Genomic DNA, 25,000 nt, shown 5'->3' with positions numbered 1-25,000 from the left:
GTTGCCTTCCCACCCGTCGTTTCCACCCCGTTGTCCGACACCAGTCTTCGCTTCACCAGGGACCCTGGCCAAGCCACCTTCCAGCACCTTCACTCATGAAAGCTGCTCCCACCAAACCACCAAGCAGCACCCTTTGGCCACATCAAAAAAGTCTCCTTTCTTTCCTTGATGTGCAGATTGGGAGCAACACGTTCCCAGATCCTGGGTCTGGGCGCCCCAACCGCCTGCACTGAGCCCAACGACAGCTCCGGGGAGGACTGCAGCAGCCCCCGGGGGCGCCTGCCTCCACTCCTCCGGCACCGTGGCACTGCGGCCACCACAGCGCGAGCTGCCGCGCTTCTCCTGCAGCTCCGACTTGCAGCAGTGCGAAGGCTGGCTCCAAGCTAGAGCACAGCCCCACTGGCTATTTCAGGACCTCTCAACATAGTGCATTCACCAAACCGTTCCTTTTACGACTTGGAGGGCCCCCTTTGAACAAAGAGGGTTTGCTACACAATAAAGCAAATTGGGAGAGTACATCATGTGTGGAGTTTTGCACTGTATAGAAAAATTATTTTAAAGGAATATTTCAATTAAGAAGATTTTAATCATAAATTAATCTGTTGTCAACAATCTTTTTTTTTTAAAAAAAAGAAAAGATAATTGTTCTCACAGGGGGAAGAATGGTAGTGTTACTTCCAGGGAGACACATTATATCATGCAGAATATTTGTGCAGTAAGTTTGTTCATCTCATACAGTACCAAGCGTAGAAAAAAGACAAACTGCCACAAAAAAGTCAGTACTACTGTAACTGGTATCTAAGTGATATTCTTAGCATTAGTGCCAAGGCTGGAAGGTCAGTCCCTTGAAATAGCATATTTGGCTTGTCTGGAAAAGTATGCACTGACAACATCTGTGAATAAAGAACAACTTTGGTCCATGAGTCTGAGGAACCCAGCAAATTTCAACATATTTTGGTAATATAAACTAAACTTGAAGTGTAGATGTACACACAATAAATACAAAAATAAAAAACCTGCCTTAGAGCTCATTTTCTTGTACTTTCCTAGAGCTTTTCTACCACAAGTTTTACACAAATAAAAGCACTGCCTACTGCTAATGTTGACTTAAATACATCTTTTTCTATTTACTGAGAGATATATTTTGCAGTTTAAAAAAAAAAAAAAAAAGCAAACTGATGTTGTAAATAAAGATGCAACATTTCACATAGGATTGGTAAGTTCTTGAAAGCACGCCGAAATAGGGTTAGGAGAGCGCAAATCAGTGTGGCAGGACTGTTCGACTCCTCCGTAAGCAAAAGCCAAACCGTGTCAGTTTTAGAATAAGAGAAAAGACTTGCTAAAAGCTTCGAGGTGTTGGGAAGAATGTGCCCTATAATGCCAACTTACTGCACTAAACCTAGCTCACTAACGAGACTATGGGGCTCTGTCTCTCTCATTCGGAAAAAAGAACCAAGGTCTCCGTGCCTCCTGGCACTGGGGAAAGAGTCTGAAGAGGACTAAGAACCAACAGCTCCAAAAAATAATAAAGCAACAAGTAGAGGCAGAAATGGTGATTCTCAGGAAGGAATGAAACGGAAGAGCCGTAGCTGCTGAACTCATTATCATAGGTAGATCTGCTAAAAATGAAACTTTCAGCAGAAAATTTGGTTCCAACCCAAAACAGGCCAAAATTGAAATTGCAATATGGAAATGTTTACTTTGCAAAAGTCAAAACACTTTCCTTAAATTCTGTCGTTTATGTTTTAATATGCTGTATTACAATATAGCATAACGATCTAAAACCACCAAATGTAAACTAGACAATTCGACTCCATCAAAACATTTGCAGTTTCCCCTGAAAATTTTAAATATATATATATATATAAAACCTGGAAATCATGCCCATCAAATCAAGAGCTTTCAACACATAACAAATTCTTAATTATTCCTTTTTTCTGAGTTTGTGGGTGATGATTTGTCTCCATTGAAAGGAAAAAAAAAACAAGTTAAAACAATTTGAGTAATAAAAATCAAGCCATGTAAATGGCTGGATGTTTAAAGTGAAGTGAAAACGGAGCAGTTCTGAGTGAGACTGGTCCATCCAACTACTTCAGCATGCAAACGACCTCCCTGAAAGCATTCGCGGGCATCAGGCCCCCGGACTCACGCTACCTGGGCACATACTCTGACCCCGTCCCCCAAACACCCCCACTGCGCCTGCCCCGGCTGCGGCACTTACCAGGGCTTTGCCGGCAGACTCACGTCCCCGCGCTCCCCACACCAGGCGCAGCGCGCTACTTCTTGGTGCTTTTTTGCTGCGTATGATGAGGTGTATCACCGTTCCGGCCCTTGGTTTAGTTAGTGGAGAGAAGCAAGCTCCAACAGGGAGCATTTTCAACACCTTAAGTTAGAGGAATCCAAACCCTAATGTGTAAATGGTGCTCTCCCTGCCCCGCTTGCACATCCCTCTCCTCCTCTTCTGTTTGCACCCTTTACAGAAAACTTCAGCTTTTAGTTGAAAACCAGAAAGTTGGGGGTTTTTTTGTATTTTTTTTTAATAGACAAAAATTGTCTTGAAAGGCTCTTAGGGTAACACTCTGTGGAAAAAAAAAGTGCTCATTTAATAAACACATGTCCAGTTTGCAACCAAAAACAGTTTTCAGAAAACTGATTTTTGTTAGGTCTGAGACAAGCTCATATTTTCATTGGTATTTTTCTTCTCAAATTTCTTCGCTATGAATATCAGACACAAAAAACTCAGCAGACCTTACTGATTGTTCACAAACTTATGCAACGGACATGGGTGAAAAAATAATTCCATTCAGTGAAAAAATACAGAGATAAAAAATAAACATTTGTTGTTCTTGTTTCATTAGCATAGTTTTCAGAATATTTCAATTATTACAATAAACACCAAAACAGTTATTCCCCTTTACAGAGACTGTTAAACTTTTTATTTTAAGGTCATGTTTGTGTATTAATATTTAAGCCAACACAAGACTGGAAGCAGTACAGCAGTTGGGGAAAAAAGTGCACACATTTTTTTTTTGTATTTCAAATCACAGTACTGTAGATTCCCTATTTCCATTATTAGTAGTATAAAAAAATAGTACAAGCCAAGAAACATCTTCACTCCTACTTTCATATTGCTTCAGATCTTAACCTGACATTAATGAGCAAATACACACTAGCATGATGATCACACTGTAGGATAAAATGGCTCATATACTGCCCTGATAAGTTAAGATGAAAGAAATCCAGAACAAAGACAGAACAGTATTGTGGAGATATGTTTAGATTCCAAAATACTTGTATCAGTCAAAGATAGAAACACCAGAAAACAACTGATAAATAAAAACAGCCACCTTTGCCTACTTGACTGTATAATAAATATACTATGTTAATGCATTACTCCATTACTATGCCTAGCCGCCATTTACATCGATACATTATATACGTATTTTCCATCAGTCTCTGAGGCGTGTTTCTAGCTCCCATTGAACATCACTGGTATCCCCAAAGCAAGCATTTGAGGATAGGATTTAACCCATGGGAGACAATGAAGATACCCAAATGGAACCGAGGCTGATAATGAAATCCTGACCCTAGCAAAGTCAGACTGCGGTCGAGGTACCTCTGAATAACATCCCTGATACGATTCTTCCTGGCCCTTGGAACACAGCGTGACGATTTGCACTGGGCCGTCAAGGGACTACACGAGCAAGGCTTGCAGGAAGCGTGGCTGCCAAACCCGGAAAGGATTACCTGACCAGCATTTCCAGGGTGGAACACAATAATCACAACCCCCCTATAACCCTTCTCACTCCAGCTATGAAAATGATGCAGATGACACATTTCTTCATTTATACTCTACTGGGGGCCTTCTTTCTTAATAACATTTAGGCATCACAGTTTTTCTCTCACCAGAAGAAGTTTTTTGATCTCTCATGCTGATCTATTGGCTTATGTACCTAAGACACCGTGACACTTTATCCCATCATCACATGGCACTGCTTGCTCAAAGTGGAGCTTGCAATTAGACATTCTCATCCTAAAATATGAATATTATTGCCCCAAAAAGATGAAAAGATGAATCATAAGTATGACAAAGGGACAAGACAGTGATACAAACAAACTGGTAACAGGACCAGTAACAACTTACCCACAAGTACGTCACATACAATGGCACATCATCTTGATCAAAAACTACTATTCATAAATTATACTTCCACAAGCACTTTCAGTGCTCTCACCAAGCAAGATTAATAACAAGCATTTTTAAGATTGTTTTTTTAAATGGCATCAGCCTGATGCCAAGCACAAGTCAATAGGAAACCTACTTTCAAGGAATGAAAAGCTGAAGAAAATACGAAAGGTGCACTGGATGAATACTGTAGCAGTCAACCACTTATGAGAAAGGAAGAAGTAACAGCCCAAAAGAGAATTTTCCAACAATAAAGTGGGACATACTCTATTTAAGGAATAAATACTGAATTTGATCAGACAGTTCATAATAAATGCTACTTGATCAGGTATTTTTTCATACTTTGTGTTTGAAGACATTCCAATTTCAGCTAAATACTATAAGTATTTACAAGTGTTACCTAGCAGCCTAACCTGGTACTGTATGTAAAAGCATGTTCAGGGAGAAAAACAAAAAAAAAAAAACACACCTGGATATTTTTTGTCTCAGTAGCTGGAAAAAGTAAATTACTCAAGAGAGTGAATAATGGTGACACACATCAATCCAACTAATTCTCCCTCCCTTCCCAGTTAATGCGAGTTTACCAAATCCAACCGTCTGCTGACACTACTTTGTGATTTTGCAGATATTTGTGTTGATACTGTTCAAAGGACATAAGCAGTTATTCTCGGTGGTTTGTTTAAAAACCCTGAATTGAGAATGATTTGAAAAGCTGCTTGTTTAGAATTTCTTCCACTAACACAGGTCCATTTAAATAGTCAAGCTAGGTCCAACTTGGGATAAATTAGCCCAAGCAGAACACCAGATTAACACAATTGTATTCCTCCCAGTACACAATCTAAACCAGGTACCTCTGCCTAAAATATTCTGCCTGGCAAACTTACCACAAAACTCAGCTACATGCTTTTTGCAGAAAAGAAATGCAAGCTGAAACGAATTTATTTATATATATATAATACCTTCCTACTTTTTGATTAATGCCAGTTATCTTTCAATTTATTCATTCATACAGCACAAGAATTCATATCCTAATTAACTGTTTACACCTGTTTGCACAAGATGCACATCTCTCTCCTATTCTAAATCCAGGTCTGGCTCAAGTTCTGACCATCAGCCTACAGAAAAGGTCAAGCACAAAATTCTGAGACCAGATTATTATTTTCAACATGAATTTCAGAGTATTTTTAGTTGGGTGATTTTCATCATAAAACAGAGCCTGTTTACTGGTTGTTTTTTAAAAGCTGTATAATTCTTGTCTTGCCTCTAATTGTGTTGTATTAAATATTCACTAGAAATACATGGAAAATTTGCACATAGTTCATACTAAGTATTCTCCTTGTTCTGGAGAAAAAAAAATAGTATTTAGTCATTTAATATTATTAGTGATTTTCGCCAAATGAGAAGCTGCCACCTGACTTGGTCACAGTGTCAGTCATATTGAGGCTCCATCCCTTCTCCTCATGACTCTGCTATTGAACAACACTTAACTTCTCCTGACTGTGCCTTTCTGCCCTCCGATCTTTCATCTACTAGGACAGTAAAGCTCCCCAGGAAAAGGACTGGGTATCCAGTGCTCAGTACGAATCTTGGCTGGAGCTGCAAGGGTCTACCGTAATACCATCAAATGGTAAAGCAGAAGCTTCCAAGAATTATAAAATGCATCTCACAGGGATTTGCTCCTACTCCTCTCCTACACAGGCAATCTAAGAGAAAAGAAAACGAAGAGTGGAACCTTTAGAGAACAGCCCAGTCAGGACCAGAGACAAACCTGCATGTTACCCTAAAGAAATAGAGTGCAAAGTTCAGTTCTATGTTTGTATTTCTAAAGAACAGAAAATATCAAATATCCTTCTTGCAGAACAACTCTCCCTCTAGTCTCTTACCATATTGCTATGTAACTACATAATAAATATTATCCTGCTCACATGCTTTTGTTTATTTAGCATACATTCTATTTGATGTTATCTGACAACATAAGTTTTAGTTCCGTCATCTTAAAATGCTAATAGTTGTCAATCAAAATAGAAAGTGCATAACAATACTAATAACCCTGTATTTCTACACCCTTTGCTTAGTGCTAAGCATTGCTAAAAATGAGATTATGTTTGTACGGTGCCCAAAGCAATCGGACAGAACTCTAAACAACATCTTCCTAGAAATGAACATAGAGAAGGTACATAATCCTGTATATAGTGTGCATATATTATACAATGTATGAAACACTACATTAACAGTCATATTCATTTGGCCCAGTCTTTTGGTGTGTAAGAGGGGAAGAAAAAAAAAACCAAAAAACTCCACCCAATGACACAGTGTCAGGATGCAGAAAAAGGCATGGTCAATACCAAAGTAATTTATAGCAACTTTCCACATATATTACAAGCATGGAAGTAGTACCAAGGAGAGATACACAGGACAGATCCCTGAGGTTATGACCAACAATAAGGGGGTAAACTGATGACTGAAATGTCAAGAAAACATCCCTTGAGTTGTATCTGTGAAACTTTAGTGGAAACTTCACTACTTGGGACATTTAAACCTACTCTGGACGAACTATTAGCAACTATCCTGTAGGGAACAATCCTGTAATGTCAAGAAGATGGACTAGATGTATACACCAGGTCTTTTGCCACTCCAATTTTTATTATTCCAATCCAACACCCTTATTCAGGTGGCTAAGTTTTATACAGACCTTAAAATTATGTCCACAAGAAAATTATGACTGTCTCTATAATATACACATATGGATGTCGGGTCTGTTTCTTAAACATGCAAAGCACAAAAACAATTTTTGCACCTAATTTGCCCATGCTGCAGCTGTAACTGTATACAATAATCTGGCAAGAGCAGGTAGAAATATCTAATTGTGGTTATGTGAATGCACAATGCATTGCGTAATTGTGACAACTGAACTCGCAAAATAGGCATGCAATAACTTAGGCTGCCTACTGTCAACAACATACTAGTATCTACTTGGACTGTGACATGCTTACCCAAAAAAAGCAGTATCAGTCTGCAAGCTTGGCCTCAAAACAACAATGTAGAAACCCTGCAAGGTACACAACAAGCTGACATCAAAGTTTGCAGAAGGTGCTAAAGAGGAGTCCCACGAGGACTCTTAAATAGCACATTTCCATCAGAAATTCTCAAGGAAGAGGTGAAAAGACTCCTGATACCTTACTTTGATCTATTCTGCCCTAACCACCATGGTCTCTTCCTCATCTTTCTCTGGTGCATGCCCCCTATTTTGCAGGGAGGCTAGAACTCCTTGTGGCTACTTCTAAAACCTGAAATCCACAGAGAATTTCACACGGCTGGTGTATTGTCTGTGGAAGTCACTCAGAGCAATAGCTACAAAAAGTATTTCTGTTCCCAAGCCACACCAAGGCAGAACTCTTTATGGATATACAAGGTGTGTTAAAGGAGGAGGATAGAGACTTCAGTCTGTCCATATATGGTATTGTATGATACACAGGATTTCCAGAACGGAAATCCTCTTATCGACTAAGGCACTAGGCAATAACCCTCATGAGTGCCAATAAAAAGATTATTTGTCTATATATTTCGGTGGGAAAGAAAAACAATGAAAGGTTATGGAGAAGGGAAAAGGTATTTTCCTTTTAATCTTTCAGACTGTAATAGTCATAATCGACTTTCCCGTACAGTTTGGCCCTGGTTTATCATATTATTATAGTGAAAAACAGTGTCCTGTACTGATTTTTATACACAAATCTTAATGACTTCAATTGCTGCTAAGGATGTAGAATGGTGGCAGGATATGGCCATTCACTGTTAAGGCCCTAAAGCCTTCATAATTACTGAGTATACAGAATATTTATTATGGAGACTATGCCAGGCCTCTTTTGTGAGCTGCCCTGGGCTGTTCTTTGAGCCACATCAAGCAAGAAGTTTAAATGAAACTGCTCCCAAGTTTCTGAAATGGTTTAATAAAACATATACTGACTGTAATATTCAGTTTATAGTAGAAAACTATTGCCCCTTGGTTTGAAAAATGACCTCTAGTTGGCAATTTTACTCTCAGCTTCATAGATTATAGTCCGCTGTTGGTCATTTTCTCAATCCACAGGGCAATACTTTTCCATAACAAGCTCAAACTGCAATCAGTATTTGTAGGCTGTTACACAAGTTGAGGGTAATATGTCTCAACACATTCTTTTATATGACTAAACAAAAGAAATAACAACCTGGTGACACAGACATATGGGGAAAAGCAATGCTATTCTTCTAATGCTGAGATAGCAGAAAAGTGTATTTCTATGCATTGAGGAAATGTAGTTTAAATTCAACGTTTTTAATACACAGTAATCTCTAATTTGATTTTTTCATGAAGTGTTTGGTTTTATATTATGTCTATTCTTATTTCACAAATACTAGATCCTATTAGTACCAGATTGTAGAAATGTAGTGATAGATAGGCTAACACTGTAAAATCACATTAAAATGTACTCACATAGATGTCTTAAAGATCAATTGCTCTTGGGCACACAAAACATATATTCATAAACTTATAGGTCTGATATTAGGAAATTCTGATATAGTTCAGCAGGCAAGCTGCAAGTAATGGTTTCAGCACCCAGCTGTACTACATGAATATGAGATGAAATGCCACATTTCAGAAAAATAGTCTCCCTATTATACAATCAAATAGGAATTTTGTGTTGAAGATAGAATAGAAAGTAAGAGATATGGAGTCTACTCTAAGATGTGCCAATTGACATGTTCCATTGACAGATCTTAAGAAAATCATCCCACCTTCCTAAATCGCAGTTAATCTGATCTATAGGGCTAATACAACTTACCTAGCTATTAGCCGTGTGGCGAGGTTTTAATTCATTAATCAACACATGATGGAAGCTCTTGCAGATCCTTCACTGTAAATGCAAAATATTTATTATTACAAGAGTGATACCCATCCCCCTCCATAAAGAGAACTCTGTATTAATGCAGTTAAATGTGATACCCATCCACACCCATAGCCAAAGGGAATAACTTTCCAAGTTGGGGCCAGTGGAGTTGAGCAGAAGTGGATATTATGCCATCCTTCCTCTCGAGATTTAGTTTCTTATCATTTAAATTACTACACCATAGTTGCTGGGGATCTATGATGAGGCAGAAGGGAAAATCTTGTCTGAAAGCTACAATAAGATACGTCTAAGAGAAAGTTTTATTATATATCTGTATGGGCTGTTGCAGAAACCATAGACATCTATAATGCTGCATTTTGTGATATTAAAGGGGTAGATAGTTTTCTGCATTTTCTGCTACTATTCCTATACTGCTGCTCAATCAGAGACTCACCTGCATTCTCTAGCTGCAATTTAAGTGGTCTGGATCCATTTAAACACATGAAAACTGCACCCATAAGCTTTAAAACATTTGAGCTAAAGAATGCATTTGAATCAGATTGCCAGAAGATGATGGGTCTTTATCTTACAATTCTGCAAGGAATTTACATGTCGAACTCATTAATACTGTTTAGTGCATTAGTTTTTACATTTTTATGATTTTAGAAGACAGGTTTTCTCATACCAAAAAAAGGAGCAATTTCCTCCCCCCCCCTTTTTTTTTTTTACGTTTTTCATTTAATGTAATAAAAATGGCATATATGTGCCATAGCATAATGGATTAATTAAGGAATATTATGTTTATCTTAAGTCCTGAGCTGTACATCTTCATAATTCACTCATAAAAATTAATGTATTATACCATGCTCCATAATGATATATCTTCCATTTTTACCATACCTGTTGAGAATAAATTGTTCTAAATTGGATTATCCTGATATCCAGTGAGAAATGTAAAAATTACATTGTTATTTTAAGAATTTACATTGCTGTGTATAAAAAAAAATAATATTCTCGCTGTGCTTTTGAACTGTCATATTATTCCCACTGTTATGAAATCATAATTGCCACTGCCACACCTAAAAATCAAATGCGATGCATATTGTATCATTTTTCATACACTGTGCATTTGGTACCTTAGACACAAAACCATATACAGCACAGTTTTAGGACTATCCTTTCACTACTGACTGCTTTTGTATGTAAGTAATACACAACTATGCACACAAGGGCTTATAAAATCCTCAATTTTTTTAAATCAACAGATGAAAAATCCCTAAATAATAATGTACAAATGTTTCATATTTAAATGCGCTGTTGGCATTTAATGCCTACAGTCATACGTGCAATTAAATTTGTGAATTTCAAGGTACTCAGCATTTACAAAGGATTTTTTAATCAAATGATCATTTTAGGATGATGAAAAAATGATTGTTCAATAAATATACAAGGCTGTATTTCTGATGTTATCTTGAAATTCCTGTGAGTGGTCAACTACCCTGTATTGTTCCATAACAATTCTTTTCCCTTTTACTACAATAAAGTTGTTTCTACTATCCTTAAGCGGCAATGCCTCACTAAAAGTAAATTATCTGTACATTATCTATATAGTAATCCTCTTCCTGAATACAAGACAGAATGTCAGAATTTCTAATACTACATAGAGTAATTCACATCCACTGTATGTTTTATTGTAAAGACAGAGTAATACAATATGTTTGATAAATCAGGTATGTGTCTGTGTACAAAGCAAAAGGTTTCCTCTCTCTTCCTACAAGATGCATCCTTATTAAAACACACACACACGCACACACAGATTACATGTTGGCACTGTAATCTTTAGAAGTTCTGTAATAGAGACATCTAAGTTTAAAAAATGAAGTAGCCCACAGGTCAAACATGTTCCTGATGAGAAGTGCTTAACTAGAAATATTATTTCAGTGACTGTAAGTTTTCATCCATACATCAAATCCTAGAGAGTCTACTGATTAAATAAAGCTGATCTTTCTCTATTTCATAGCAAAAGAGAATTACAACTTCCCGATTGTTTTCACTTCGTTTAAAACTATAAAGTTGTACACTCTGGCCATGTGTATTGCATATAATTAAAACTTTCTTAAAGGAAGCTTATCCTATAATGACTCATCACAGGTTTCTTATATCTTCCTCTAAATCTTCTGCTTCTGCTCATAATCAATGGGATTTGATGGCCCAATATTCTGCTCCAATATGGCAGGTGCTGTGGTCCAAGATCTGCTAAAATTGATAACTTCACTTCTGTTAGTGAATTTTGGATCAACTTTAAGTATAGGACAAGGACAACTTTAAGTATATGTAAATACAAAAATCTATGGCAATTATGCTGGCATGTCTTTCCTCTCTCATACCTCTTGTTCACCACACAATTAACTGCATCATGCCATCATTTTCCTTGCAATCTTACATAAAGCAATGCAGGCCAGCCAGCCCTTGTAAAGCCTTATCAAAGTCAAGGCTCTACCCACTTGGAGAATGAGGGCCTCTTTCAGCAAGTGTCCACATCACAATGCTGTGCATCTGTACATTGCTGAGCCATGTCAATATTGACCACGGTTTGAAGATGCCATCAAATATTAACATGGCATGAACATATAACAAACTGCTAATGATGTCTTTGAAGAGCACCAACAGATGGATAAGAAAATATTCTTGGGTTTTTCTCTCCCCTCTCCCCCCCTCCAATGTGGAAATGCCCAATTTAGCTTAATAATTTGCTTGAACTACTGTGCCTCCAGGACAACCTTCAACTTAGTTCCTGCGTATCTGCACAGTGCTGCTCTGTGCTGTGCAGACATGCCCTAACACTCAGCACACCGCAATGAGGCCAGAAGACCTGGTATCAAGAATGTGGTTTCCATTCCAGAAAATGATCACTGCTAGGGTAGCATCCAAGTTCACTCATGTGCTTCACCCCACAGTTATAGGTGAAAGGATGCGTGCTGAACTAAATATTGTTATTGTATATACACATCATTCAGTAAACTGAATAAAATATTTGATTTTTTTTTTAAGAGCGAGGAATTTTAATGTACTTCAAGTCTCTTTAAATTAGCATCACAGAATAGAATAAATGCATAATTAGTAACAAATTCATTAACAAAAAAGGAATTTATTACCTGTTAGTTATTGCGGTGCAGTGAAGTTACAGAAACGCACAATGATGAGTACATGCAGACATCTGTATCAGTTAATAAGCCTGCAGCCTGGGCATGTCCTTCATCCCTGTAGTCCTCCTCTTTCACTGGAAAACTCTAGTCCAGGACCAGTGAAGCTAAGCAAAGCTAAGCAAAGCCAAAAACCTTGCTTCTGCTAAGCAGCAGTAATTTCTGCCCACAGTGCCATTCAGAAGAGGATCAATCAAGTCACAGAGGTAAGAAAACTGTTTGCTTATGATGTGGCTGTCACGAGTGAAGATGAGTTTATAACACCCTCCGAGCATCAAGCAGCAGCACAAGAGAAACATAAAAAACAGATACTCTTGCAAAATATATCAATGCAGTTCTCCAAACTGAAAAAGCAGAGGTCAGAAGATCAAGAACTCACAGTTAGGATTTTCCTAATGGTTAAAGAACATACGGATTCTCCTGAAGTCTTTGATTGATATATGATCTTTTCTTTCTTTTCAGGCAGAACAGCTGTCCACTGAACTAGAAGAAATAGCCCTGAAGACAGTTTTGTGTCTGATACGACTTTGAGAAGGAAAATTATCCCACTGATAAATGCTTTTCCTGGGATTTCTAAGGAAAAAATAACATTAAAAATTGACATCCATGAAAGAATTTTTCTTTCTCTTTGAGGAAGCAATCACTATTATCGTAAACTTTTTTTGGAACTGTCTGATATGAAAAAGAAAAGGTATGCGCTTCAAAACTGTTTTTGGAATGAACCTAACTGGAAAGAGGCAATAGGTATATTTAAGAGGAGGACAACTGAACAAACAGAGGGAGAAGCAGAGAATCTACTCAAGACTGTCAGGACATGATGACCCGGGATAAACTGTAACTTCCTTCATTCATCATCTCTGGAAGGAAATGATCTCAGAAAACTGAAACGTTCATTCTTAAAGACACAGATGAAGACAGAAAGTCTTTGCCATAGTAACAACCAGCAGAAATACCTTGATTATGTCCAAGAAAAACAAAAGAAATCACCACCACCACAAACCTTATCAAAAGGAAAGCACTTGGTACAACTTAGTGTCAATTTATACACTCTAATGGAATTATATAGATTATATAAGTGGAGGACTTCAACCACTGTGATAATTCAGTGAGGTTATATCCAGATTAGACGAAAGACTGAGCCTTTCTGGAACTTGCTCCAGAGCTGAGTTTTGGCAGTTTGGTGAGCAAGGGACTAAGAAATATGCCTTAGATAATGACAAGCCAGAATACACAAGCAAATTTTGTATGTCTTTCTGATCTTAAATCATGTCTCATTGTGACACTTTGATGCTCTCATGAGCCTCTGATGATTGCTGTCACAGCAAAAATAAGAGAAATTACAACTGCACATTCTTGAAGTTGCCAGATCCGGTATAACATCAACAGTAGCAAACACGATACCAATAGTTCATCCGCCCACACTCCAAAGCCTTGTTGGATCTGCCATTCCATGATGGGTTCTATGAATTTGGGCAAGACAGGGCTCCTACATACCTGATATGAGAGAGAGGACAGGTGTTGGTCTAGAAATGCCTAGCAGAAGAGCATGATGACCTCCTGCCCATCTTTGAATCCTTAACCTTGAGCTCTTCACTCACCCTGCCCAAAACCTTTCTTCTCTCAATACAACAGATCTTCCCTCAACCCCACTCTTCTCAGTTCTGCTGCCCTCCCAAGCAAGCACCCTTCTTCCTGCCTTCCTGCCCCAAAGCCTTCCTGAACTCCCTTATGAACATGCTTTCTCCAGAAGCTAATTAAAATTAACTAAGATCTTTAGCATCAAGAAACTTGGACAGTTATGCATTCTCATACATGTCTGCACAGCCAGAGATAATGCTTCTCCCTTCCCTTGCCCAACTCAAATGTCCTCCTTCCCCCTGCTCCACACCTTCTCCTTCATCCCTGCTTCTGGAGTCCTCTTCCTCCTCCTCCTACGCATATTGCCATTAACCCTATGCTTCAGAGCAGTGCTCCTACCAGCTGTTGACATCTGCCCACTCATCTGCCTCCTCGTTTGTCCCTCCCTGCATCATAACGTGCCAGCCGCTGCTCTCTCACAGATTTTAAATACACAGACTGAGGCAACAGTTCTCAGAAATCTTGCTCGATGGGATTCTGACAACAAAAAAACAAGATATAAGAACATAAAAGCATCCCTCATGCAGTGTCTGATCAGGAAACCAGCTAAATCTGACAGACACTCTCCTCTCTGACCCATAAGCAGGAAAGAGAGAGCATTTATGGAGGAGAACAGCAGCTCCAAAAACACCATTTTATGGTCTGTGATCAGCCACCACCACCTAATAAACAAAAAGTGTTTGCCCAGGTCTTTATGTATGGGTAATCAAATCACAGAAAAAAAAATACTTTTTTTTCTTCCACACATACATATATGTGCGTATGTATTTGTATTTCAACATTTTCTCTTCTTCTCCCCCACTTTCAGTTTGCAGTGACAATCAGCAATTATTTTACTGAGAAAGACTCTGCAACAAGCTTACAGGATGCCTTTAGTAATAAGCTAATTATTCGTTACTCTATAAAGAATTGTAATTTTTAATTTAAAAAGAAATCAAATAAAAACAGCTTTCATCTTTCCTAATATGTGAAGGAAACATTCTCTGCCTACAACTCAAATTATCATTCTCTCCTTTGTGCAAAATGAATTGACCCAGAAAACTAAAAGGGTAAGAACCCATATTTGCTGGGCTTATTCAGCAGCCAAAAGTTCATGAAAAACACTGTTGTGTATCACATAGCAACCACTTGATGCCCATTGTTAAAATACAGTAGTTATTCAAAAAGTAAAATCTTGCATTCTCAAATAAGCAGCCAGGCTACAATGTGTGTTTACTGTTTTTGGGAAACAGCCATCTTGCCATTTTTTCTTTTTCCATAGCCTTGGCATATTTGGTCAGCTATGCAATGTGCTGTTACCCACAGAAAAAAAACGCAAGAATTTTCCTCCAGTGTTTTGCACACATGACAATGTCCATTCAGAGCAACACTTGGGATCACTATTAAGAGAATTAAGATGTGCTCTCTTTTTATGCAGCCACGCTTTCAGCAAAAATGTAATATTCCAGGGGAAGTGTGTGTGTGAGGGAAAGAGGAAGAGACGCTTATCACTTTTTGACTAAGGATTGAAGTTGCACATTTTCGCCCATTCTCAAAGCTAACTACTCTCAGGAAGTCCTTTATGCATGTACAGATGTCAACTTCAGTACTGTGCATTTACACTTCTTGCCAGTGCTGTTACTAGTCACTGCAGCTTTGCAGAAATACTAACTTTACAGACATCTCCCATTATATTTTTCCTTCAAATATCTGTGATAAAATATGGTAAAAAAAAAAATAGGATGTAATAAAAGTAAAATTTGAAGAGGAGGAAAGCAAATCAGCTGTAGAGACAGAAAGAAATATTAACAATTCTTATTAAAAACTGAAGCATGTTTTACTTTAAAATATTTGAAAAGCAGTGGCAGATCACGTAAGCTTTACCGGCCTTCCCCAATCTCCATGAACTCTTGAAGACAGACAGCCCTCAGTTACAGTCAGAACTGCACTGGACTGCTGTCTACTTTAATTGTAAAAGTAAAGCCAAAGTCATTCTTCTGAAACAAGTGCTGGAGGAGATGAAGAATAAGAAAGAAATAAACTTCATTGCAGGTGCTATTATGTGCTATTGCAAAAACAGGACAGCATCAAGATAACGGCATTTTTAATACCAGAAGGGAATGGCAGACTTACTTAGCATAACTCTGAGATGTTTCATCAAGGCTGCGTACAGACAAGTGCACATTTTATCTGAACTATCTACTAGCTGTTAGATGCTTGGTCAGATTATCTGCTTATCTAAAAGACTGTTTAAACTCCTTTGGAACAGTTAAAATAAAATAGTGGCTGAAAGTAGATAGGAAAAAAACATGTGAATACATATGTTTTTCCAGAGAACCTTGCTTTGAGCTTAGCTGTATCCAGATAAAATGTGTGTGTTTTTTCCAAAATGTCTGAAAAGAAAGTTGAATGATAGGCAACTAACCCCAAATGAACGTATGGAGGTGCTAAGGAGCTGGAAAATGTGAGAACGAATCAGGCATCTAGGAGCAAAGAAGGCGGCTTTTGTGAGTCTAAAGAGGGACGTGTCTGGCTGTTTCTAAGATAAGAAAACAAAGATGAACTGAAGTTGCAACCTGCTGGCTGCAAGTGTTCCTGCTCCTCTTAATGAAAGACCTTTACTGCAGGTTGGAGGAAAATGCAAAAAATCCAGTATGCTTCTTAACTACACAACACAGCTGGCTTACGAATGTACACATTCAAACAGAAGTATAAACACAATAAAATACAGTCCAAAGGTTGATTGGTACATACTTACGGACAGAGAGACAGGGACTGTCTATGCAGAGGAAGTACTTGGTTTGGTCATCAGTCAGTGATCTGGCCATGACAGGATGTGGTAACTATATACGGCTGCTTGAACAGTTGTCGTTACAATAGCACAGTCATGCGTAATTTATCACCAAGATACCGGCATATTTGATGACACAAGGAGCAAGCTATTATGTCCAGGACACAACTAAAAAATGAAATCTTGCTGCTAAAAAATAAGGAGCATCACTTGAAGAATAAGCTGAACTTTTCTGCATAACTCTGAAAATATATGCTTCTGTAAGAAACATTCCCGGCAGTGAAACTGCTAATTTACGATCCACCAAACTACTCAGTTGAACACAACAGTAATACCTACACTGCGCCTATACAAATCACTAAGAATAAGTGACTCTAAGGACCTGTAAGAACAAAGCCCAAAACTCACATCAAGCACCATCTGAGGTTTGAAAAAGTCAAGACAAAGTGTAATTTTTTTAAAATGGGGATAAATTGGGATTTCTATAACAACTCACTCATTTTACCTGCTTTTATCTAAGGAACTCAAAGAGCACTCCAAGTGTTAATTAAATTACAAGGTATTTTTGAGACAGGTAAATGGTATTATGCCCACTGGGGAGCAGAGAGAACATTTATGTTTCATTACTAAAGTCACAGAGTAATTCAGTGGCTAGTAATATAACCCAAGGATTACCAGTCACCACTTCTACTCATTGACTTGGTGGCCTCACAAGAGAAAAAATTAGCCTTAGAAGACAGAAATACTTTCCTCTTGTGCTTTGCTATCTTGCAAGAATTAGAGCAAGACTTTTTTTAATTTTTATTCCTCTGCTTACTGGGAGGCCTTTCTTTTAGAGTCACACAAAAGAAAGCACTTCTTAGTCTATCCAAATACATTAAAGATTACAGTATAGAAATATGGCTAGGAAGCTGAAAGAGGGCAGTGAATTGTAATGGTGATATTTAACAGCATATATAGTTGCATCAGGACCCTCTCCTCCCTCCTGTAACCAGTCATACTCCTTAGGCTAACAAAGATGACATAAGCACCTCTGTAATAAATCCCCACCCCACCAAAACGAGGATGGAAAGCTGTGCAGATGAAATAATCCTTCACTGGCGGATTCACTGACTTCCAATGTTACTTTACTTAAGACAGACACAAAAGTACCCTGAGGAACTTGGTGCTTCATGCACTTTTTATAATCACCCACTGAAAGGAACAATATAAGAAACAACCAATGAGGCCCTGAAAATGCTTTAGGCCATGGAAAAGTCTACGACAGCTATTCTGGGTTGTATGTAAAGAGGTAAAGGAGAAATATTTCATTGTCAATTCTATTCTTAGACAAAAACAGGAAACTACTGGCCTACGTTCTGACTTGGTTCTCCGACCAGCACAACTGCAGGACCCACGAGCAGCAGTGCAACATGATACAGTGCAATCTGAACAACAGACAGTCCAGCGACTTACTGTGCAACCTAAGGCATCTCCAACTCAAGACCAACTCTGTTAGACCTGTAACAAATTTTATCTCCATTAGTGAACTGATTTTGGAAAGTTTTTTAAGAAAGGTTTTTCCTGTTTAGTAAATACATATTTCTTACGAAAAACAGGGAAGCAGCTTTCTGAATTTGATTTAAACCTTCTGGGTACAATATTAAACTAACATTTCAGGCCTTCTTTTTCCCCCTTCATTTCTTATTATGTCATGAAGAATCAACTACACAGAAGAGATGAGAATGCCTCTGATTTAAATGACCAAGGCTTAAGATCATCTTTACCATGGCAAAAAATAAAACTGCTGTATGTATTTCCGGCAGAATTATTGTTACATGGCATGACAGTCATCATCTTTTTTCTTTTCCTAAAAATATGTCTAAAGATCCACACAGTTTATACACTGCATTCAAAATATTTTTCTTCGTTTACATTGATTGCATATTTCAAATCATGTTACAGCTGTATCGCTTAGCCTAAATCAAATAAGAAATCCAAATCAATGCATGCACACACTTTCCTTGTTTTTAGACATTGCTGGTATTTACAACATTAAAATATTTTTCTCATTCATTATTTATTGTGATATGATGAAACAGTATGTATTTAACAGAACATCTCAAAGTAGAGTTAAAACGTGGACATGTCGTTTCATTTAGATTTTACTGTGACACTGTTAAGTATGTGTCTCCCTGCCTGCAATAATGATATCTTTGGGTGATGAAGATTGAAGATGCTTTGCAAAGATTGAGTGCTATCCAAACTCTTAAACCATGCTGATTAGGAGCAGCATTAAATAGATGAACCCAAGATCCAACACTGGAAAGAGCATCATGACAAAAGACCCTTGCTGAGGACTGGGTGAGTCCATGCTGGATGTAAGGAGAGCAGCAAGCGCTCACACTGCATCTGCAAGTAACCGCAATGACAGGATACAATGGCCTCTGAGGCAAGTACAAGTACAACTCCAGCACTCCTACCAGCACCACTACTTTTTGTTACTACAAACATGTCCTCTGGATCGTTTCTTGCTTCTGGGATGAACTGGTACTATCTGACAACTGGAGTTCAGGGTCAAGCAATGACGTCTGAACCTCAAGTACATGGTCCTTATGTATGAATTTGTTTTTCATATGTATATACCTTGGATTTAAAAAACACAGTATAGCACTGCATGATTCCAATTTCCAGCTCACAGTTAGACGCTATTCTGCCTATTTCTGCTGGCAAAGTAGTAAGGGAATGCCGAACAGAGAGCACCTCAGCAAAGTCACTGTAGCAAAAACTGGTACTGCTAGGCAGAGCAGCATAAAACTTGCCTCCTGTTTTATGTGGCAGTATCTGGGCGAGTGCAGAAAAAGAAAAACATATTTTAGCCCAAATACCTATTCTTACACACTGCAATCTAGATATATCCCATATGATAAATACAGGAGAATAATCAGAAGGTAGTGAATGCTTAAAATGCATCCTCAACAATTCAAAACAATGTAATGCATATCCCTCTTTACATGTCAAATGATTTGCCTAACAAATCATAATAATGCAGAATGATATGAAATTCACCCATCAAGCCCAAATACATGCACAAAGATTTCCACAGCAAAGAACTGTGAATTTCATTAAATATGTTAAAGGCAAAAAAAAAAAAAAAAAATCAGCTTTGAAAAATAGTAATCCTGTCTTTCAACAAAAATATTATAGGAAGCTATGAATTTGGTAGATCTGAATAGGATGTTGGTACATGTTTTACTAAGGTAATATAATGGCACACTATTATTAGATCACATTAATCATTACTGTGCCAAAGGCACTGACAGCACCACTGAAAAGGATTGAAAGGGCTGGTAATGGATATAAATTACCCATTGTGTGATAAAAGGATTTTTACTAAGAAGGTAAGAATAAAACAGCAAATTTCTAATATAACTGTTGTGTAAAAACCAAAATAAAAGTAATCCAGTCAGTAATATCCACAAAATCAGAAAATAAGCACTTTTAAAACAAGATAAAGTCACAATAAAAATTGTATACAATATAAAATTAATTTTGTGGTGCATAATATTGCTATCAATTTAAACAGTTTACATGATGACCTCTAAGGGGTATGGTCAAGAGAAAGGTAGCTAGAATCAAGTATGAGTTTTTGCACGTGTGTTTTAAGTATGTGGGTTTGGGATTTTTTGTTTGCTTGATTTTTGTTTTGTTTTGTTTTAACCTACAATGGCTTCACGACACTCCCCTGAAATTCAAGGCGTGTTGAGAGTTTTCTGTTTTCTGCATTAACATCACAACAAACAGCACATCTCTCAGATGGTTTTATTTGGGTTCCAAATGCTATTACAAAATGAACCATGTCTTTGCTGAGCTATTTAACCATTTGATTGAAACCATTTGTAGTACTAATTGTCCAGTTCTGTGCTCCTCCTTTACTCTGGCAAGTATTTCCTGATATTAGTAGGGATCAGTGAAGTAAATTGGTCAAACTATATCCTTATACACAACATCAGAAATACACGTCTTCTCTTAAGCTGTTAGAATTTTTCCAGAACCAACTCACTGTAACTCTGAGTCAATTGTCTAAAATAAAACCCAGTAGCTCACATTTGATTAGTAAGTTTTAAAAATTGTGAGCCATATTCTTAAATGATATAAATCCATAAGTACAGACATCAATCCTGAAAACACTTACATCTATGCTTAACTTTACTCACGTGAGTAATTCCATTAGCATCAGTAATTCAATACCTGCTTATGCACTTGCAGTGCTGAAGCTTTAATATGCCTGAATATCCTCTCACTTACATCAGGTATAAATCAGTACAATTCCTCCGAATCACACAGTTTCTACTGATTCACAAGATATAAAACTGAGTGGACAATCCAGTATAACAATTATAATAAAGAAATAACATAAGAATTTGATTTGGGAGCAGAAGCTATCAGAAACTTTGATTTAAGAATCAATTAACGCATGTAGAATGTAGAATTAATTATTGGTTATATCCTAGGAAGCTAAATTTTTATTTCAAACTGAGGGCCAAATAACCTAACTCTGATTTCACACTGATTTCTTCCACACCAATCTGATTCCTCAGACTTACAGAGCTATTCTTCTATTGTACTGGAATAGCTCAGAGGAAAATCATATATATAATGTAGTACACCCATACACCCACCAATTTTCATGGATATTCTTCTCATGCTAATATACAACCGAATATGGTTCTTAATAATATGCATGAGATGTTCTATTGAACTATGCAAAAAAAAAAGTGATAAAATGAATTTAATCATGAGTGTCATGGATTTTTTTTAATCAGCAATCTGTTGATAAGTAATAATTGTGTTAGAGATGAATCATCATTTATTACGTATCAACTCTCTAAGATGAATGCTCATGATTTTACCAAGCAGATCTTTTCTTGAAAAAATCTGTTTGTAGCTCATTACACCCCATAAAAAACTACAATAGAGAGTTTTCCTAAAAACATAAACATAGTATTTTTGAAGGTGTAAAAAAAAATGTGAAAAAAAAATTAAAAATCTCACCTACATACTTCATTTTCATATATATATTTTTAATACGGGAAAACTAACCTAAGATCAGGAAAAATTAACCTCACATCCACATGCAGAAAAAATGTCATGAATGCAATATAAGCGTCCTTACCAGTCACTCTTAAACCAACGAATCTGTTCACTGGCTGAGGAGATTCTTAAAAGATGCGAGATAGGTACTGAAGGTCGGAACTGTAAAAATAAAACCTGTGAAAAATTTAAATTGTCAAAACTATGTTTAAATCAGACATTTATGTTAAAATATTACAATGCCACCTCAAGCAGACAATCTACGGAGCAGCAGCAAGCATTGAGAATTAGAATATTAATGGGATTAACACCGTTAATTTTTTAAGCCTTCATAATATATGTGTTTGGTGGTCATTTCATTTTGGGAACTGAAAAGTTCTTTCAGTTCTGGATTGTGTTGAGAGAGAAAACTTCTCCTCAAGATAATGCTGAGGAACAGAATGAAATTCTTCTGATCCTTTCCCCTAGACAGTGCAGCAAAAGAGGACAAAACAGGATAAAACAAAAGTTGCATAGCATACTCCAGAAACCCAGTTATTCTCTTTGACATTGATATTCTAATCTTTCAAACTGAGTAAAAAGGGAACAGCTACTAATTGTATTTTTACTTTTTTAAATTCCATTCTATAACAGAAATAAGTCCTTTGTAAATGATCTCATCTAATAAACCCCACTTAAAAGAGATAAGAGCCAGCAGTAAAAGCCAAACCAGAATACTTCCAAGGTATTTGTCAGTAGTGAATTTAGAGCCATTACATTAGTAAGCAAAACAGAAACAAAAACAAAGGGCATTCTTAGAGCAAAATAAAGTTCACTCTACTAAAGCTATAATCTAAAACAACTGAGAATTCTAACTATGTTTATTCCTATGCATGTCTAACAAATGAAATTAAAGGTCATTTCCAAATAATACACTTTATATATCTACATCAACCAACTTCATACAGTGAGGTCTGACTCTGAAACGCCAGGTTCAAGCACTACAGGCTTTGGGCTTCACCTTATGACCAAGAGGCACGCTACTCCTCCTTACTTCTCTGCAGAGTCCCAGTGGCTGCCAGCAGTGCTCAGTGCGTACAGAACTGTACCCTTAATTTCTGCGCAAAGTAGTTAAGGGCTTGGCCATCTTACTGTATTCAGCTTGAATCAGTCAGCACTGGCAAGACCACGCTGGACAATGCCATTTGTTGACTTGAAGGATAAACGACAATTCTGATGATTCCTATTGATGATCAAAACAATATTAAGCAACTCCGCAAATCAGAAGGTCATGAATAATGCCAGGTTTTTGTTTTCTTTAGCAGTGTAGCCTTTGACTAGCGTAATACCTCTAAGATCTTTCATATATCCTCTAAGATCTTCCCAGATTCCAAGCTGTCCTGTTTACATCCAATACAAAATGCTACTGCAAAATATCCCACTTTGTCCAGGCCACCTCCTCTTTTTGCTCCTTTGGCTCCTCCACCACACCAAACAAGGAGTCCTTATTTTCATTTTTAGTCTACCACAGTGTTTCCCAAGCCTGACTCCTTCCCCCAGCCTGCCAAAGTTACCAGCCTTTATCTTGCATTTAGAAATATTTTCAAAATGATGTTCTGCCATCCTACTCCTTTCACATAGGAGACTCACTCCAGGAAAAGCTTCAAACCCCTCCTTAAACTCAAATTTCCACAGTTAACTACCAAAAATTCAACAGTAGACATCTGGTTTGCCATCACAACTGCTTCTCACGCACAGAAACATCTCTCTTTTTTGCCCTCTCCTCATGCCTGGTTTCCTTTATATGTCAATTGCCTCTGCTTTTATACTTGAATTACAAGCCCTGAAAGGCAAAGCCTGTCTCCTCCTTACATGTTTTTACAGTACCGAGCACAACGGGTGTTGAGCAAGTGCAAATCATTACTCTAGTCTGGCATCCCATTTCTTCACGGGCATAACAAGCTACATGAGACACAAACCAACACGTAGTCCAGCCCAGCACCTACAGTGTTGGCCGAAGATAATTTTAATCACTTAACAAAAAGGTTTTCAAAACTTTGTTATCATGTTTCACTTTCTCAAATAGGAAATCACAACCAGGTAGGATTCGGGTCCTTCACCCATACCATTTTAGAATTCAAGTAAGTTTTGGTTACAATATTTGGACACATAGGAAAAACAAATTCTTGGACTGCTGTACATAAACATAGGTCCCATCTAACAACATTTTCAATTGCATGGTGTCTAAAAAGAAGTGACAGCTTGTTTGTCTGGAATTTTTGCTGTTGCTGATGTCTTAAAACTCAAGATACACTTTTTTAGTGTTTACTTGTAGCTCATTCAAAGTAAGAAAGCTGAGAAATAGAAACAAGATAATAAACTGTTGGTTTCGAAAAGATGTTATCTCACTAAACAGGTTCTTAGTACTCCTACACCAACATTGTAGACTACATGTTTGCTATGCTATTACAAGGCTACTTGTGTTAAAAAAAAAAAAAAAAAAAAAAAATCAGATTTTACATACACGCTCATGACTTGCAAAATTCTAGGAATGATTCTCAAGGGGCTTTCACTAAGATGCTTTATAAATTCTGATGACAGACAGAACACAGTAAAGCTTCATTTCTTAAAGTCCTGTACTGATTTGTTTGGAGGCTTCGTGTCATTGATCAGCATGTCAATGTCTCTTGCAATCTGCTTTCCAGTTCATGACTGTGAGTGAACCCCTCAGGTTTAAAACCTTAAATGATTTGAGGCCTGTGATACATAACCTTATGAACAAATGGGGAAAATCTGTAGCTTTATACATTAAACTGTAGCAGAAATGATTTAAAGCCTTATAAAAAGATATTTTACTTACCTGTACTAATATTATTCTAACACATCTGACACTGACTGTGTAAAGCAGATATTTTAAAGGTATAGGCAGCAAGCAGCAGGAAATCAAATTAAGATACTTCCACTTAGGTCAAATTGGACCAGTTTACTACTGTCTAATACACTTGCTGGCATTAAAAAATTGCACTGTGAACCCCTACAGACCAATTTATCAGAGGAGAGTCTCCTTCAGTAACAGTGCAGTGCAGCAGTCCTGCTTGGCTCTGTGGAAGAACCTGTTCCCCCGCCGCTCAGGTCCCTAGCGCACTCCTACCCCAGGAGAAACCCCAAGCGCCTTCACAAAGAGGATGGTAGAATAAAAGCGCTATAAAGACCCAACGCAAGGTAAAAGGGCACAATCTTTTTTCATTCGTAAGGATGCCTATATAGCTTATTGTTGTTAAAATGA

General features: G+C 37.5%; 1 protein-coding gene across 5 annotated transcripts in view; it reads right to left on the bottom strand.

Moving 5' to 3' along the window:
- Positions 1-25,000, bottom strand: part of ZNF536 (zinc finger protein 536) — a 356,025-nt gene that overhangs the window by 279,531 nt on the left and 51,494 nt on the right. For 3 of the 5 annotated variants that reach the window (XM_064519627.1, XM_064519628.1, XM_064519626.1), the window contains 2 exons: positions 21,818-21,912; positions 9,007-9,078 (listed from right to left, as the gene is read on the bottom strand). The gene's annotated coding sequence lies outside the window, so the exon portion shown is untranslated. Of the gene's footprint in view, positions 1-9,006; positions 9,079-12,206; positions 12,822-21,817; positions 21,913-25,000 lie in introns of those variants that run through there. The other 2 variants (XM_064519629.1, XM_064519630.1) reach the window with 2 other exon arrangements.

This window comes from Dromaius novaehollandiae, chromosome 13, assembly GCF_036370855.1.
Source record: "Dromaius novaehollandiae isolate bDroNov1 chromosome 13, bDroNov1.hap1, whole genome shotgun sequence".
Taxonomy (NCBI): Eukaryota; Metazoa; Chordata; class Aves; order Casuariiformes; family Dromaiidae; genus Dromaius; species Dromaius novaehollandiae.
The sequence above is the reverse complement of the archived record's forward strand: the minus strand, read 5'-3'. Positions and strand labels throughout refer to the sequence as shown.